This window comes from Chinchilla lanigera, unplaced genomic scaffold (assembly GCF_000276665.1).
Source record: "Chinchilla lanigera isolate Chin_1 unplaced genomic scaffold, ChiLan1.0 scaffold00001, whole genome shotgun sequence".
Lineage (NCBI taxonomy): Eukaryota > Metazoa > Chordata > Mammalia > Rodentia > Chinchillidae > Chinchilla > Chinchilla lanigera.
This window is the reverse complement of record NW_004955402.1, coordinates 4,812,759-4,827,707: the sequence shown is the minus strand read 5'-3', so window position 1 is coordinate 4,827,707 and position 14,949 is coordinate 4,812,759.

The following is a 14,949-nucleotide window of genomic DNA, read 5'->3' as shown; positions in this document are numbered from 1 at the left end:
CTTGTCTTAATTGATGTTTCTCTAACAGCCAGTGATGCTGAATATTTTTCATCTGTTTCTTGGCCATCCGCATGTCTTCTTCTGTGAAATGTCACTCTCCAAAGAGCCCCAGATTGAAAATCCATGTCACAAAACAACTGCTCACCATTGGTCAGGCTTTTAAAAAGTCTCACACCTGAGAAAACTCCATAGTAACTCCCTCACGCTGTGTCTATTTGCTAAGCACTGCTGGTCCTTTCTGGGAGGAAAAATCCACTGCTCTGAGTGATGACCTGCCCACATTTGTGTTGCTATGGTAACCTTCATAGGAATTGGTAACGTGGTAATTTGTTATGTTGTCTGTAACCTTCATAGGAATTGGTAACGTGGTAATTTGTTATGTTGTCTGTACATGAACAATTAAGGCAAATATTCTCTAGCTCACACACACTTTTACTGGTACTAAGAACAGCCCCAACTCGATGTGGTAATGCAAGACTATAATCCTAGCACTCTGAGAGGCTGAGGCAGGAGGAACCCAACTTCAGGCACAACCTGAGAAACTTGGCAAAACTCTGTCAAAACAAAAATACAAAAACAAAGGGCTATGTGTGCAGCTCCCTGGCGCTGTATACCGGAACAGCCTGGGGTGGGTTAGGACACTGCAGTGCCCAATACCTTCCCTCCCTGCAGGTGCTGAGTGGAGCGCGACCTGCAACCCTCGGGTTCAGAATGCCAACTGCAAGGCCCAGAACTGGCCCGTGTCAAGTCTGGCTTTGGAGTGCAATGTGGAGCCGAGCCTTTCACTAATTCTTCATAAGCCCCAGAGTCACAGAAGCGAGGCAGAGCCAGCGCTCTGAACTCCCAGAGCTCCCCTTGCTGGCCTGGCCTCCTGGCCCCTTCCTCCTGCAAGTGCGCAGGGCAGGAGGTGCAGACCCAACACCACACAGTGTCAGCCTGCGATGTCTGTCCGCTTGTGCCTCGTGCCATTTCTAAACCTGAGAAATGATACACGTGTTCCAGTTAGATTTTTAGACCTCTGTCTGGAAGAAAAGGAGGACTCGGACTCCCAAAGAGCACCCACAGATTCCAGAGCCCCGCACACTCGCGCTCTTCACGCTCATCCCCTGCGGCCATGGCACCTGCTCAGGCACCTGCTGCGCCTCGAGGGCATCGCGTGTGTGGCTCTTGCAGCCCGACACGGAGCAGCCCAGGGCAGCACCCAACGGGAGGGAACAGGCAGCTCTTCCCTCAGACTGCGGTCGCAGGTACTCTTCCCATTTGGGCAATCCTTGGAGAAGAAGAAGGAAACAGTGCCACCTAACTGTGTGAGAGGCTTTGTTCTTGAGGTTTTCCTCCCCGCATATTAATTACTAGCCATAGCACTCACCTCCAACTCGTCTTTATCTCAGGGCACTGGTTAAACTCTAACAAAGGAAGCGCGCCAGTCACTGTCTTCCCAAAGCAAGGGCAGTGTCAACCTTCACACACCTTAGGAAGCAGCAAACTAGTTCTCCGAGGAAATACTGCTCAGGGAGAAGACACAGAGTAAATTTTATTCAGCTAAACATAAGATCTCTTGAGGTGTGAGAGGCTGAAGTATTCAGAATGTCATTCCATTCCCTGCCCAACCACTTCTACTACAGAAAATCTGAGTTGTGAAAATGTTTTTATTCAGTGGAAAACCAGCCAGTTACAGAAAAGGAGTAGCTGAAATCCATATGGATGTGTTCTAAAGCACTGCAGAAATATCAAACTTTAAAAACACACCCGCTCCGGGGATGTGAAGGTTTGTGGGGTAAATTATGCCAGGCAGGAAGCTCTGTGTCCTAACACTGAAGACTCCTTCTGCATGATGCACCAGGACCTGGGCCACCGCCAACCCTTCTAAAACGCAGAGGGAGCCACACTCAAGCCCGTGCACCAATTTCTTTTCTTCCTCGGCACCTGGTTTAAGTGTGAATCCACGTTAGTTGATGAGCCTTGGCTGCACTTCGCCTGAGGTTTCCATACTCTGCCTGCAGTCACAGAGCACGACTATGTAAGAGGCAAAGTGTCGGGCAGCCCCGAGGTGATATCGAAGAGTGACTGTAAAACTCTGCGCTTCACCCTTGTGAATGACTTGGGAAGCTTCCGGGGAGCGCCGCACAGGCAAGCAGTAACTAAACACGGCTAAGTGCTGACTCTAAAATCAGTGCCACCTCCTGGGAATTAACATCTACCGCGACCGTGTTGCCCTGAAACAATAAGACCTAGCCAGAAAAAAAAACAAAATACCTGTTTTGAAAACTAGAGATCAAACACGACAGCCCCACCCGCCCATCCTCATCTGACCTGCCGTGCAGCCGCCAGGCAAGAGAACAGTGAAGACAGGTGAACGAGGATTGGCGGGTGGGGCTGGCATTTTTCATCTCTGGTTTTCAAGGCTGATTATTTTCAACTAGGTCTTATTTTCGGGGAAGCACAGCAGTGAGAAGGACACCAAGCGCCTGTCACTGGCACAGGGCTGAGCTCCACCCACCAGGCGGGGAAGCGAAACTTGACTCCGGATTTCCTTCCACCCGCACTGTCCAGACTTAGGAGGCGCCCTCCCTCCGTGCATGTGTGCAGGAGCTAGTACGCAGCTGTGTTTAGTTAGGTAACGTCCTCCGCCTCCTCTCCATCTCTAGTTTTCATCATTAGAGAAAGACTTCGGAAGGCCACGCACCGCGCCCTTCGGCCTCACCCCCACATCACAGATTCTCACTGCACAGTGAGGCGGCCTGGGCCGGGGGGAATGAACCCAGCACAGCGCGTGCGCAGTAACGGCTCTCACAGCAAGGTGCAACTAGTCCCACCCTGTGTGCAGTGTGCGGGTGAGTGACGTCAGCACGCAGCACGCTTCTCACCCTTGGAAGTACCACTTGCAGACATCATCATACATTCATTTTTATGTCACATTTTTGACTGTGAGTTTTGAGTCATTGTCAAGTGCCGGTTAAAATACTACTTCATGGACATGTAAGTCCCTGTTTTAATTTTTTTGTTTTATGGTACTGGAGATTGAACCCAGGACCTTTTCACTCAGCTATATCCCCAACCCTTTTTCCACTTCTTTTTAAATTTTGAGACAGGGTCTTGCTGCATCACTGAATTGCCCTGGCTGGGCTTGAGCTTGTGACCCTCCTGCCTCAGCCTCCCAAAGTGCTGGTATTACAGATGTGCACCACTACACCGGGCTTCCCTGTGGCTCCTTCCAGCATATTCAAGCCTCGAGAACGTACTAGAATCTATTCTCACCCCTGCCCTTATGCCAGACCTCAAGAAGTGCCTGGGGACAGCAATACACTGGACCAGAAGATGACTACCGGCATAAGATGAGGGGACAAACAGCTCACACATGAGAACTCGTGCATCACAGCCAAACTATAGGGGTAAACTCCATCGATTAAAATTAAGGTTCTCTCCCAGCTCCTATGTTAAAATGTGCAAATGAGACAGGCCACTGGAAAGGCCCGCACTTTTTGAAGGAGTGGGCAGCAAGGAGAGCGGGCCCTTGGCATTCACTGAGCAGTGCCAGCTGCGGAAGCTGCTTCCCTGCACTGTCAGCACTTTGCCCTCACAGCTGGGTGGCTGGGAGCAGGGCATGAAATGTGGAAGGGTGCACCGTGAGTGTGCAAGGGAGCCCTGCAGGAGCCCCAGAATTAGAACCATGGACCAAATGGGACACAGCTGCCATCACCCAAACCTCGGCAAGAAGCTGCTTTGGAACCAGGAAGCGGAGAGCTGGTATAACTTCCAGACAAGGTTCTAGTTCTCATAACCCCCAGCTCCAGGCAGCCCCAAGCCCAGGCTGCGATACAGGAATCTCTGTTGCTTGGTTTTCTCATTATACTCCCTGCCTGTGTTGGTCCAGAACCATAAAATGTACAAAAGAAGACTTTCTTTAGAAGAAAAATCCAAGACTTACGTTAGATGTTCAGATTATTTTCATTTTTTCAAAGTAATTACTTGGGGGAGCTATCCATTTATTCTAACAATGTTCCATTACTCAAGATATGTTTTTAAATTCCATGCAAAATCTTTATAATCATTGGGGACTATCTTGGTACCTTTTTCTCTCCTGCTGAGACAAAATACCCAGTGCCCAAATTTAAGGAAAGAAAGGTTTATTTAGCTCACAGTTTGTGGAGGTTTCAGTCTGTACTTGGCTGGCTCCGAGGCACAGTGGCCATGGCAGAGGGCAACAGTCCATGGCAGCGGAAGGCTGCAAAAGCAGCAAGAGCAAAAGAGAGGAGTGGCAGAGAAGAGCAAGCCTCTTTCCCTCCCTTATATTGTAAGCAGGCTGCTCCCACCCAGGGGCCATGTAACACTCACATAATCTCTGCGCCCTCCTCTTGCACAGGCTCAGGACGAATACAAAGTAAGCACCCTGGCTCCCCGCTGAGTCACACAGTTAACCTTCCAAACTTCTCAAATTGACACAATGAACATTCCAGACAGGTAAGGCCATGTCCTTTTTGCGCCTAGATGCAGAACTGCTGAGTCACTTAGCCAAACCTTTGGACTCCCCAAGTTGACACAATGTATCACCCATAACAGGAACCATGCAGAAATGACTCCTGTATTGGCTGGAAAGTGAGACTAGGACACTTCTTGTACCCTTCCAATTCTGACCCTCATCTGGCCTTCTAGGAGGCAATGAACATCTGTGGTATATTAAAACCATCTAACTCAGACCTAATAACCTCTACTCCATATGTGCTTGCACACATAGGTAGCAAATATTATATGGTACCTACACAAGGGTCACTCAGAGACCTTTCGATTTTGTAGAACGCCACTAACCAGGCATTTCATTCATTTCAAGGTAAATTCAAGTCTGTGTGTTATGTTAGCCTCAGGCACCACACATCAAATTGCAAGTGATGTGTGTTAGACTACATAAAGTTTACTAACTGAGTGAGAAACCAGCATTCATCCAGAATATTTTCATTATAGAGCGTCAGTTTGGAAGAACTAAGATGGTAACTTTGGGACTGTCAAAATTCGTATGAAATAGGTTCATTATTTATATAAAATAATATTCTTAAAAGGAAATGGTAATGAATCATCATAAGCTTTTAGTAAAACTAATTTTCCCTTCACCAAATTTTCACCTGTTTCACTGCAGGTAATGGAAAGAATTTATTTAAGTGTGTCTGTTGAAACCAAAGGTTCTCAACAGGGGCAAAGATAAGAAATAAGAGAGCAGTATACCACAGCTCAGAGAACTTTTACATTTTGTATTTTTTCTGTGATTCTAGCAGCTCTCGGGCTGGGGATATAGCTCAGTGGCATAAGCGCCCACCTGATTCTAGTAGCTCTTGTCTTGGCCTGGGATATGACTCTGTAAACTGAGGACTACTTTCTGTTCTGTGGGAAACCTTATCAAGAATTGTTCACCATTTCAAAAAATGGTGACACTGGGCCAGGAGCCAATCAAAGATTCTCTCTCCTTCCTGCTACAGCCCCCTGCACTTCCTCATTGTCAATCTACACACAGGTACAACACCACCCCCTTCACCTGTTTGCTGGGCGAATCACAACAAAACATTTTTAAACCAATATCATTTTACTACAATCACAATCCACTGATTTCTCCATTTGATGACTACATGGACTTTTTAAATTTTTACCTATAAAAGGTAAATTATTTACTTATCCATTTTGTTCCTGGATTCAGGGAGGAGTTACACATTTCATTATCAAAGGCTGATAAAGTTGGGGCCCTGATCAATCAGTATCTGGGAACATTCTTCTCCCTTGATTCTTCTTACCTTAGGTTCGAAATTCCACGTCTAACAACAAAATATGGTGATGGATGCCCCTCAGACCATTATTTTCAGCTTAAATTTGGAAGTCTTTGAGTGTGGGGAGAAAATTCAAGCTCCAGGAACAAAACAGAGATAAAAGGCTCAGTTTCCTGTCATCTCTTCAAAAGACTTTGTAACTTTTTTGCTTCAGAAAAAAGATCCTAATGGCCTACACAAGCATAATCCCAAAGAGGGATACGAAGAGAGTCTGTACATTTGTTTGACGATGGGATCTTCCTGATGGAAACTTGCAATGGAATGGGTAAAAATCAGAATAATTTATAGGAGGCAAATGAATTAAAGAATCTCTTGAGACAGCTTATAAACTCTTTATTTCTGGTTTTGTCTGACATTTTAGACACTTAGCTTTTCAAACGGTCAGGCACAGAGCACACATATGACGCTGGATCTATTATTTTCCAGCATGCAACCCTCAAGGAGAGTGTTCAATGGGGAGGACAGAGAGTTTCAATTTCCAAAAAGTGAAACAAATCTCTCTGCTTTGTGCCAAGTGCAAACAGGGCCACACAGACCACGGGGATCACACACGTTCCGAGGGCATCTCGCATCTGCAAGGGGCTGATGGAAGCTATCACTTTCCCTCTGCCTGTGTCACCTGGACTATGGAGGGAGGGCCACAGGACTCCACTGACGGCGCCCAGAGCTGGTGGGAGGACATGGGCCTGCACTGTGCCACCTTCCACAGGGCTTCGACTGCAGAGGCATTGTCCCAGAAAGCTTTCACTTCGAGACCTGGTGAGGACACCCTTGCTTTGGCAGTTAGAAGCACACTTGGTCCCTATTCCCGCCGTGCACAGGGAAAGCTGTTTCCCAGCCTGCCTATCCCCAAGAGTCCAGGGCCCGAGAGCAAGGGGATCCCCAGGCAGTTAGGACTGAGTGCTTCCTCAGAGGCTAGGCCAGGCACATCAGGGACGCTCAGCGTTGCTGCTGAAGAATAAATGCACAGATAACCAGCAAGCCCTCCGAAACTCGCACAATAAAGCCTCCGATTGAATCAGCACCCCTGGTCATGAGCTCTCTGCAGGAGGACCAGCTCTCAGTGTCCGTCTGGCTCCTCATGTCTGTTACACCCCAGCCTATCACAGCTTGGCCAAGTAGACACTAAGTAAGCAACTACGCAATGAAGGAATGAGTGCACCCTTACTTAGCAGACACTCACGTTACTGGCTTTATAACTCCCAACCATGAAAAAACAATTATTACTCCGGAAGAAAATTCACCAAGCTATTGAACTGCAGAGTTTAGCTGTGAAAACAAAGGTGAGTGTTACATAGTAGAAAGTGTCCTGAGACACTGGAAGGCCAAGGCGAGGTTCCACCTCAGCCGTTGCTCAGATGGAGAAATGTAAATCTGCTTTTCAGTGGCTGTTCACAACGCAATGTACCACAGCTTGATTAGCAATAATTGCACTCGTTATCTGCATAGTTATCAACAGGAGCCACCTACAACCCTGGAAACTATTTTACATGATGCAGTGAGTTTCAAACTGATAAGAAGTTCCTAGGGTTAGGGAATTGGCTTTCTTTTTACATTCTGATGCATGACTTCTGACCTTGGGAACATTGTTTATACTCTAGACCTCTGTTTTATTCTTTTAAAAAATGGGCTAAGTTAAATCAGTGGTTCTCAACTCGAGGATGACTCTGCCCTTCTGCTTTCCCACCAGGGGACGTTTAGAGACATTTTCAGTTGTCACAACTGAGGAAGGGAGAGGTGCTCACTGCAGCTGTACAAACATCTGCCGCCAGGGATGCTGCTCCTTCATGTCCTACCACGCACAGAACCCTGCACAACAAAAACAAAAAACCCTGCAAATGGCAATGTGGTGGAGGCCTGTAATCCTAGTACTTAGGAAGCCAAGGCAAGAGGATCATGAGTTTAAGGCCACTCTGGGCTACTCAGCAAGCTATAGCACTCTGCTGAAAGTTCTAGAAGCATGAAAGACAACACAGTTGGACAGGATTGCATTTTAAAATCATGCCCATGAGCCTCTGCTCTGTGCATCCGGTTGGTGATTACTGTACAACTGCACCCCGCCTGACTTCTTGTGTGTCTTCTCACATCACTCACAGCCATGGGCACTGTTTGTTTCAGACACAGATGAAAGCTTTTCTGAAAAGTCCAGCTATGGTTTCTCCTTGTTCTCAGAGCAGAAGAAACTGGCCCGAAGGATGCCTAGTGACCCAGCACAATAAAGTGGATGGACAAGCATGGCTCTGCACACAAAACCCAAGTCCTGGACAGCACTGGGAGTGGGCATGCTCCTTCAGAGTCTGGACCTGTTACCTCAAGAGCCTCTTCTGAACTGGACAGTTGTACACAGCTGCCTGGAAATCATTCACACATGGGAATAAGATCACAGCAGGCTCCAGGTTTTGAAGAGAAAGGGAAAATGAAAGTGCTTTATTCTAGCCACCCTCAGAAGTACAGGAAGTACAGATTTGAAGGCTCTGTGCTAGCATCTCTAATAATTCACCTTTAAAATATGGATGACCGGGACTGAAGGGTGCAACGACAGGGAATTGCAGGACAGTTTTTGCAATACAGCAAAAAGAACTTTCACTTTTTATTTGATATGTGGCCATAATAATGTATAGCAGAAGGCTAAAAAGTCAGTGCTTACACTTTCAATCAAACCCAAAATCTTAGCTGATGACACACAGAATCCCAAAATGTTAGGAACTTTGTAGATTATCTTTCCTGTGTAGGCTGTCACTAGTGCCCTCAAAATCATTTATGCTTTATTTTCTGAGTTTCTAATAAGTGTCAAGTAGTTGGTAACCTTTGGTAATACAAATAAGGAGTTTTCACTTGCCCCCAAATTTTTTTTGAAAAACACAGGAATACACAGCCTCACATGTCAATGTCAGGAAGCAGACAACAGGCCTTGTAATAGGAATATTCACCAGTAAAGGAAGGTAGCATCCAAGCTTAGGGAGGCACTGAGGCTTCCTGAAGAAGCAAAGTCCACAGAAAATTAAGTACAGGTGTGCAGTGTCTGCCAGGGAGAGGACACCGTGCCCCTCCCGTCACACAAAAGCAGTGTCCAAGCTGCCCCAAATCTTAGAAAACTGGTAAGAAATGCTTAAACAATGGGAATATTTGGGGGGAAAATCCACAGAAATGTGAATGGCAACGCAACAAAGCTTAGGCTATGCCCATGTCCTGCTGTCTCTACCTCTAGCACCAACATGTGCCCAGGGTCACAGAATGTGACCTGCAACAGCCAGGTTCAGTTGGGTCATTTCCAAGTACAGGAATCTGTAGGATAAGAAGTCAGCACATTTGCTGATGCCCCACAAGATGATGCACAAGAAAGGTGTTCATGGTACAGAGGAGAAACAACATGGTCATTGTTGCAGTTTATATCTAGATGTCCCCCCAAAGCCTTACGCATTCGTAGATGGGACTTTGGGAAGTGATTGGATTATGCGGCATGATACTCATCAGTGGATTAGTCCCCTGATGAGTTCATAGCTAAATATGATGTTGAGAAACCTGATCAGAGGAGGCTGGAGGCATGGCCTGGAATGGTCTATTTCCCTCCTTCCTCCTTGATCCCTGTCTGCTTCCTGCTGCCCTGCCATGAGCTGTTGCTCCTCTGCCATACCCCTCTGCTAAGCCACCCTGCCTTGCAGCCAGCTGACTACGGACTGAAACCTCTGCAGACTGTGAGCTGTAACAAACCTTTCCTCCTTTAACTTGTGGTGCTGTATCTCAGTGATGAGAAAGTAACTGTGACAGATTACAAGCGAAGTACTTTCAGCTAATTATCCAGCTGACTCTGCCTGTCAAACAGCAGATCAGAAGTTGCATATTGTTTATTTTAGCAAGAACTTAAATGCTTGAGTATTTTAAATAGGGGATTTCACGTTTTTTTAAAAATGCAGATTTCCAACTTCCACTTCTTGTTGTTGGTTTTTGGGGTTTGTTGTTGTTGTTGTTGTTGTTGTTGTTAATAACAGCTATTCCACTACTCCATACACATCCCTGGTTTCCCACAGTTGCTACCACTTCCCATCCCCCCAGCACTGGGGATTTTTCTCACTCTTACAGCCCTTGTGTTTAAAGAATTCTTACAGTAGACAAATCCTTATGTTTGGTGTGCAAAGGTGAGAAAAATGAAAGTGAGCTAAGAAGACTTGGGAGTCTTCCTCTATCTGGCAACTTCATTCCTGCTTGCTAGGTGGGTTCAACCTTTGGCTTATAGCTGTACACACCTGGCTTGCCTGCTCCACATGAAGAATTGCCATGGGCAGCATATAAAATATACAACATACATAAAGAACAAAACCTCCATTTTTGTATTTTTATGGTAACAAAGGGGTGCCAGGAGATATTCAAATTGTTGAATTCAAATTATTCAATTGGCCCACATCTACCAAGCCAGTGTTCCACACGGGGTCAGATCAGAAAGCCAAAGCCAAGGGCAGTGGCTCACTTATGAACCAGGCTTTCGACTGGGAACTGTGCTACCTGGATTCATTCCTATAGTCCTGGAATCACAGCTATCATCTCCTTGCTGGCTTTTATTTAGAAAGAAATCACAACAGTGACAACCATAAGCAATTTTTGAAATGCTATCACTCCAATCAGACCCTATTCATGGTTGAGTGGTAGTCCATTATAAATACATACATTTTCTTTATCCATTCATCTGTTGATGGACATGCAGGTCACTTCCAACATTTAGCTATTATGAATTGTGCTGTTATACACATGGGTATGCATGGATCACTGCAATATGATGTTTTAACTCTTTCAGGAAGATAGCCAGAAGAATAATAGCTGGGCCTAATGGAATTTCTAGTTTGGGTTTCTTGAGGACTCTCCATACTAATTTTCATGGTAGTTTTACTAGCTTACATTCCCACCAACAAAATAGAAATGTTCCTTTTTCCATACAGCCTCACCAGCATTTATTATTATTAGATTTCCTGATGATAGTCATTCTTTTTGGAGTGAAGCAGAATCTCAAGTTTGTTTTACATTGCATTTCTCTAATGGCCAAAGATACTGAGTCATTTGTGGAAAAATGGATGCATTTTGAGACCATACTGTTAAGTAAAATAAACCAGACTCACAAGCTTATATATCACATGGTTTCTCTCACAAGAGAAACCCAAAGTATAAACAGTGTAAAGACCCAAATAAAAGACAGATGATAGGAAACAGGGAGATAGAGCATTTGCAAGTGGAAAGGGGAAAGAGAGATGGAAGAAGGTGGAAGGGAAACAAGGACAAAGGGAATCAAAAAGAATGAAGATGTGTTATGTACATGTGCCAACTCCCCACAAGAAATGTGATCTATGTAGAGAAATCATACAAGTAAATATACATAGCATAAAATAAAATGCTGTCACTCAAGGGAGCCCAACTTTTAAGTCTGATATACTCGAACAATCAGGAAGAAGTAATGGCGTACAATTGGAGGATCAGAGACCTTTTAGAGACTTGGAGGATCCCAGTGTCAGGATGAGCCTTGGGACCGCACGGAGGGAAACAGAAATAAATGGTCCATGCAGCATAGAAATCCTATGCCTTCCTGCTCAGGACTGGAAAAGCTACCACAAAGCCTGCCTGCGCTCTGGTACACAAGCCATGCTGGCCACTTAAATTCATGGGAGCCATCAAATGTGTCATGAACTAAGCAGAATACAAAACCCCACAGCTGCAGAGAAGGGGAAAAGTCCACACCTGCTCCGCTCCAAACCAAATGATTTGCACAATTCTGTTGTTTGACACACATCACAAACACACTAAGTTCTCTTGTAAAACCCCCTGCAACCTTCGAGCCTGCACTAGGAAACCTAAAGTCTGCCTCTCTCCATCTTCCCATCTCCAAAATCCTCCCCACTTCTCAGGCCAGACATCAGGAAGTCATCTTGGGTGCTTTCCTTTCCTCTATCCACAAGCAACTGTGCAAATTCTATGTGAAGGATTCCTAGAGTTCCTCTGTTTAATAAGCCCACCTATGTGGACAGCAACACCCCACCGAAGTCCTTAAGTCATTCCCTCTCAAAAGTAGAGAGCAGGTCAATGATGCATTCATCTAAAAAGCTAGGGCAACAGCTCGCATACAAAATACTGCATATACAAGTGTTGTGCCAAACACAGTGGTAGGGCCTGTAGTGTCAGTTATTTGGGAGGCCTAGGCAGGAGCATTGGGAGTTCAAGGCCAGCCTGGGCAACACAATAAGATTGTACCTCAAAGAGAGAGAGAGAAACAGAGAGACAGAGGGAGAAGCACTGTGCTCTTTCTTACTCCTTAGGCTCCTTAAACATATCCGTCCTAGCTACACATGGTGACAAAGAAAGCTATGCACACCCTGCTGCCCCTGCCCACAGCCCTACCTGCTACTTTCCAAGCATCTTATTAACCAATTATTAATTGGGGCAGCAACCACATTTTTATCACCTGATACTCTTAAAAGCCTTCCTCAGGAGGGACACACAAGCATCCTCCGAGATGCCTGGTCTTGTTTTGAGACTGCTTCATACATGAGCTCAAATCAACACAAAATGAAAAGCATTCATCAGGTGACACTGAGCAGCAGCCCCTGCCAGGAAGACATCATCTCCAGGGGGTGCACACGGGCCAGGGGAGCTGAACAGGGGCAACTCCAACTGGCTCAGAGTCAAAGTTTCATTGTCCCTTGCTAACAAGAAAACTCATTTGAACTTGCAAAGCTGAACAGGGATAAATTTTCCTGAGGCACTATTCTAAAAATAATAATAACAACATTGCAAACACTTAAACAAAAGATGATTTTATGTGGGTGAATATATCGAACAGCTTCATTTCCCCTGAGTATCTTCTGATATTTATACTGCTTGCTGTGGGGGCCCTTTTGCTGTATGTGAATAGTACATCAGTTTTTAGCAGATATAAATACTTTTCCCCACCTGGAGATATGTTCCTACAACTAACTATCCTCAAGGTATTTTTACCAGCATTTGCAAGACAGAAATGCTCTGTAAGCTACAAAACATTGCCCATATGAAAGAGGCCACCTCTCTTCCTAAAGCAGAAGGCCAAGCATTACCAATGTTTATTTCACATAACACTGAGGTTGAATCTTCCAAGTCAAGTTCAACTGTATCTTCTCAGTTCTGACTTCTCATCTGCAGTGAGACTGGCCCGGGCCCCTTCCAGTGGTCCTCCCCTGGGTCCCGTTTAGGGACATCTGACCCACTAGGGGTCTGTCACTGGCTCCATTTACAGAGCTGCTCTTTTTATCTGTGCTAACTCATTCCCCCTGTCACAAGCTTTCCACTGTCACCCCTATTTCATTGCTGAGTGTTTCCTAGCTAGCATTCTCTTGTCCCAGTATTGGTTCCTCTCCCTAATGAAGAGCTGCTTCAGGTTCTCGTTCCAAATTGTGTAAACTAAATTTACTTAAATTTACCCACTCCACCAAACCCAGCTCTCCCACTAAGTCCGCACCACTAGCAGCAGCAATGTGCTTCCCTCATTAAAACAACGCACTGAAAGAATGAACCCATCTCAGGGAGGCTCCAATCTCTTCTCTTCCACCTCTAGAGAAGGGCAACTGGACCCACTGGAAGACTCGGGAACAGAGAGAGTGGCTGCTTCTTATGCAGCCCTCCTCACCTGGCTCTCAGGTCCTGGGTAGGAATAGCAGGGCTTTCCATCTGCAAATCCTCCTCACAATGGCAATGATAGTCCCAAGTACTGCTTCACTGCCTAGGGGGCGGCGGCGGCAGGGGTGGGGGTGGGGAGGTGGACACGGGACCTCGCCCTCTGCCGGCCCAATGTGTGCTACCCATGCATCAAGTACATACCAGGCCCTGGCGCTCACCGCTGGCTCCTACAGAGGAGTCGGAGGTATGACTGAAGACCCACATCACTAGCTATACAGATGGCAAGCACGTCTGAGATTCTTGTGGTACACGGAAAAACACACCTCTTCCTCCTTAAAGAGGAACTGAAGGCGGCTCCTTAACTTTCCTCATCTTCACCAGAATGCCTTCCCACCCACACCCTTTGTCTAAAACCAGGTTGAAAGCTCATCCCGAGGTGGATCCAGCTCAGCACCTCCTCTGACCGCAGTACTGCCCAGCAAAGGGCCAACTGCGTACCTCCACAGTAAAGAGCAACACGCCATACAGCGCCTCAGCGAGGCTCCAGCCTGCGAGCACAAGTCAAGCACTTATCAGCTCACCTCCCGGCCCCACCAGGCACACCAAGCCAGGGCAGTGGAGTCCAGCCCAGGGGACACGCCGCACACCCCCTCTCCACCTCCCCCGGGGGGAGGACTGAAGGAAGCTGCCGCTTCGCCCCCGGGAGAAAGCCTAGGCAGTGAGCGTCAGGTCCTCAGGCACCGAGAGCGCACCCTGCGCCCCCCACCTGTTTGCCTCTGGACCTCTTCCGAGGGAAGAGGAGGCGAAAACGCCACCAGGCCACAACACACTTGTCCAGCCAAGCGCAGGCACTGCAGCCTGTCGCTGCCACTGCCGGGACTGGGAAACCTGAAGTTTGAGCGCTGGCTGCACAGACGCGAGGGCCACTCCCGGTGCTCCCCAGCCAGTGAGGTCGCCTTTCCTCTCAGCTCAGCCGCGGCCCTGCCCCTCCCTGTGGACAGAGCTTACAGCTGACAAAGCCAGGTCCTGGCACTGCAGGAGGTGGGCAGGGGCCAGGCCTGCGCCCACCCGCAGGGGACCCCCTGGGTGACTTGCCTGGCCCGGTGCAGCCCACAGCGGGTGGTCGCAGTTCCCCTCCCTTGGCAGGACATCTGCCTGGGGACCTGGACAGGGGCAGGGATAGCTCCGGAGAGGGAACAGGCGGGGCATGGGCTGCCACTCGGGAGGACAGAGAAGCCCCTGCCACCACCGTGGGCAGTGAGAGGGCGCAGTGGCGCCGGTCCGGGGTCCCCAGTCCTGTCCTGCCCCGTCCTGCCCCGTCCTGCCCCGTCCTGTCCCTGTCCTGGGTCCTACCCCCCATCCGGAGTCTCCGTCCTGGGTCCCGTCCTGTCCCCCCATCCCGAGTCCCCGTCCAGTCCCCGACCCGTCCTGCGGCGCTGGTGGCCACGCCCGGCCCGGAGAAGAGGGCGGCCGCGCGGTCGGAGGCGGGCGTGGGGGACAGGACGAGAGG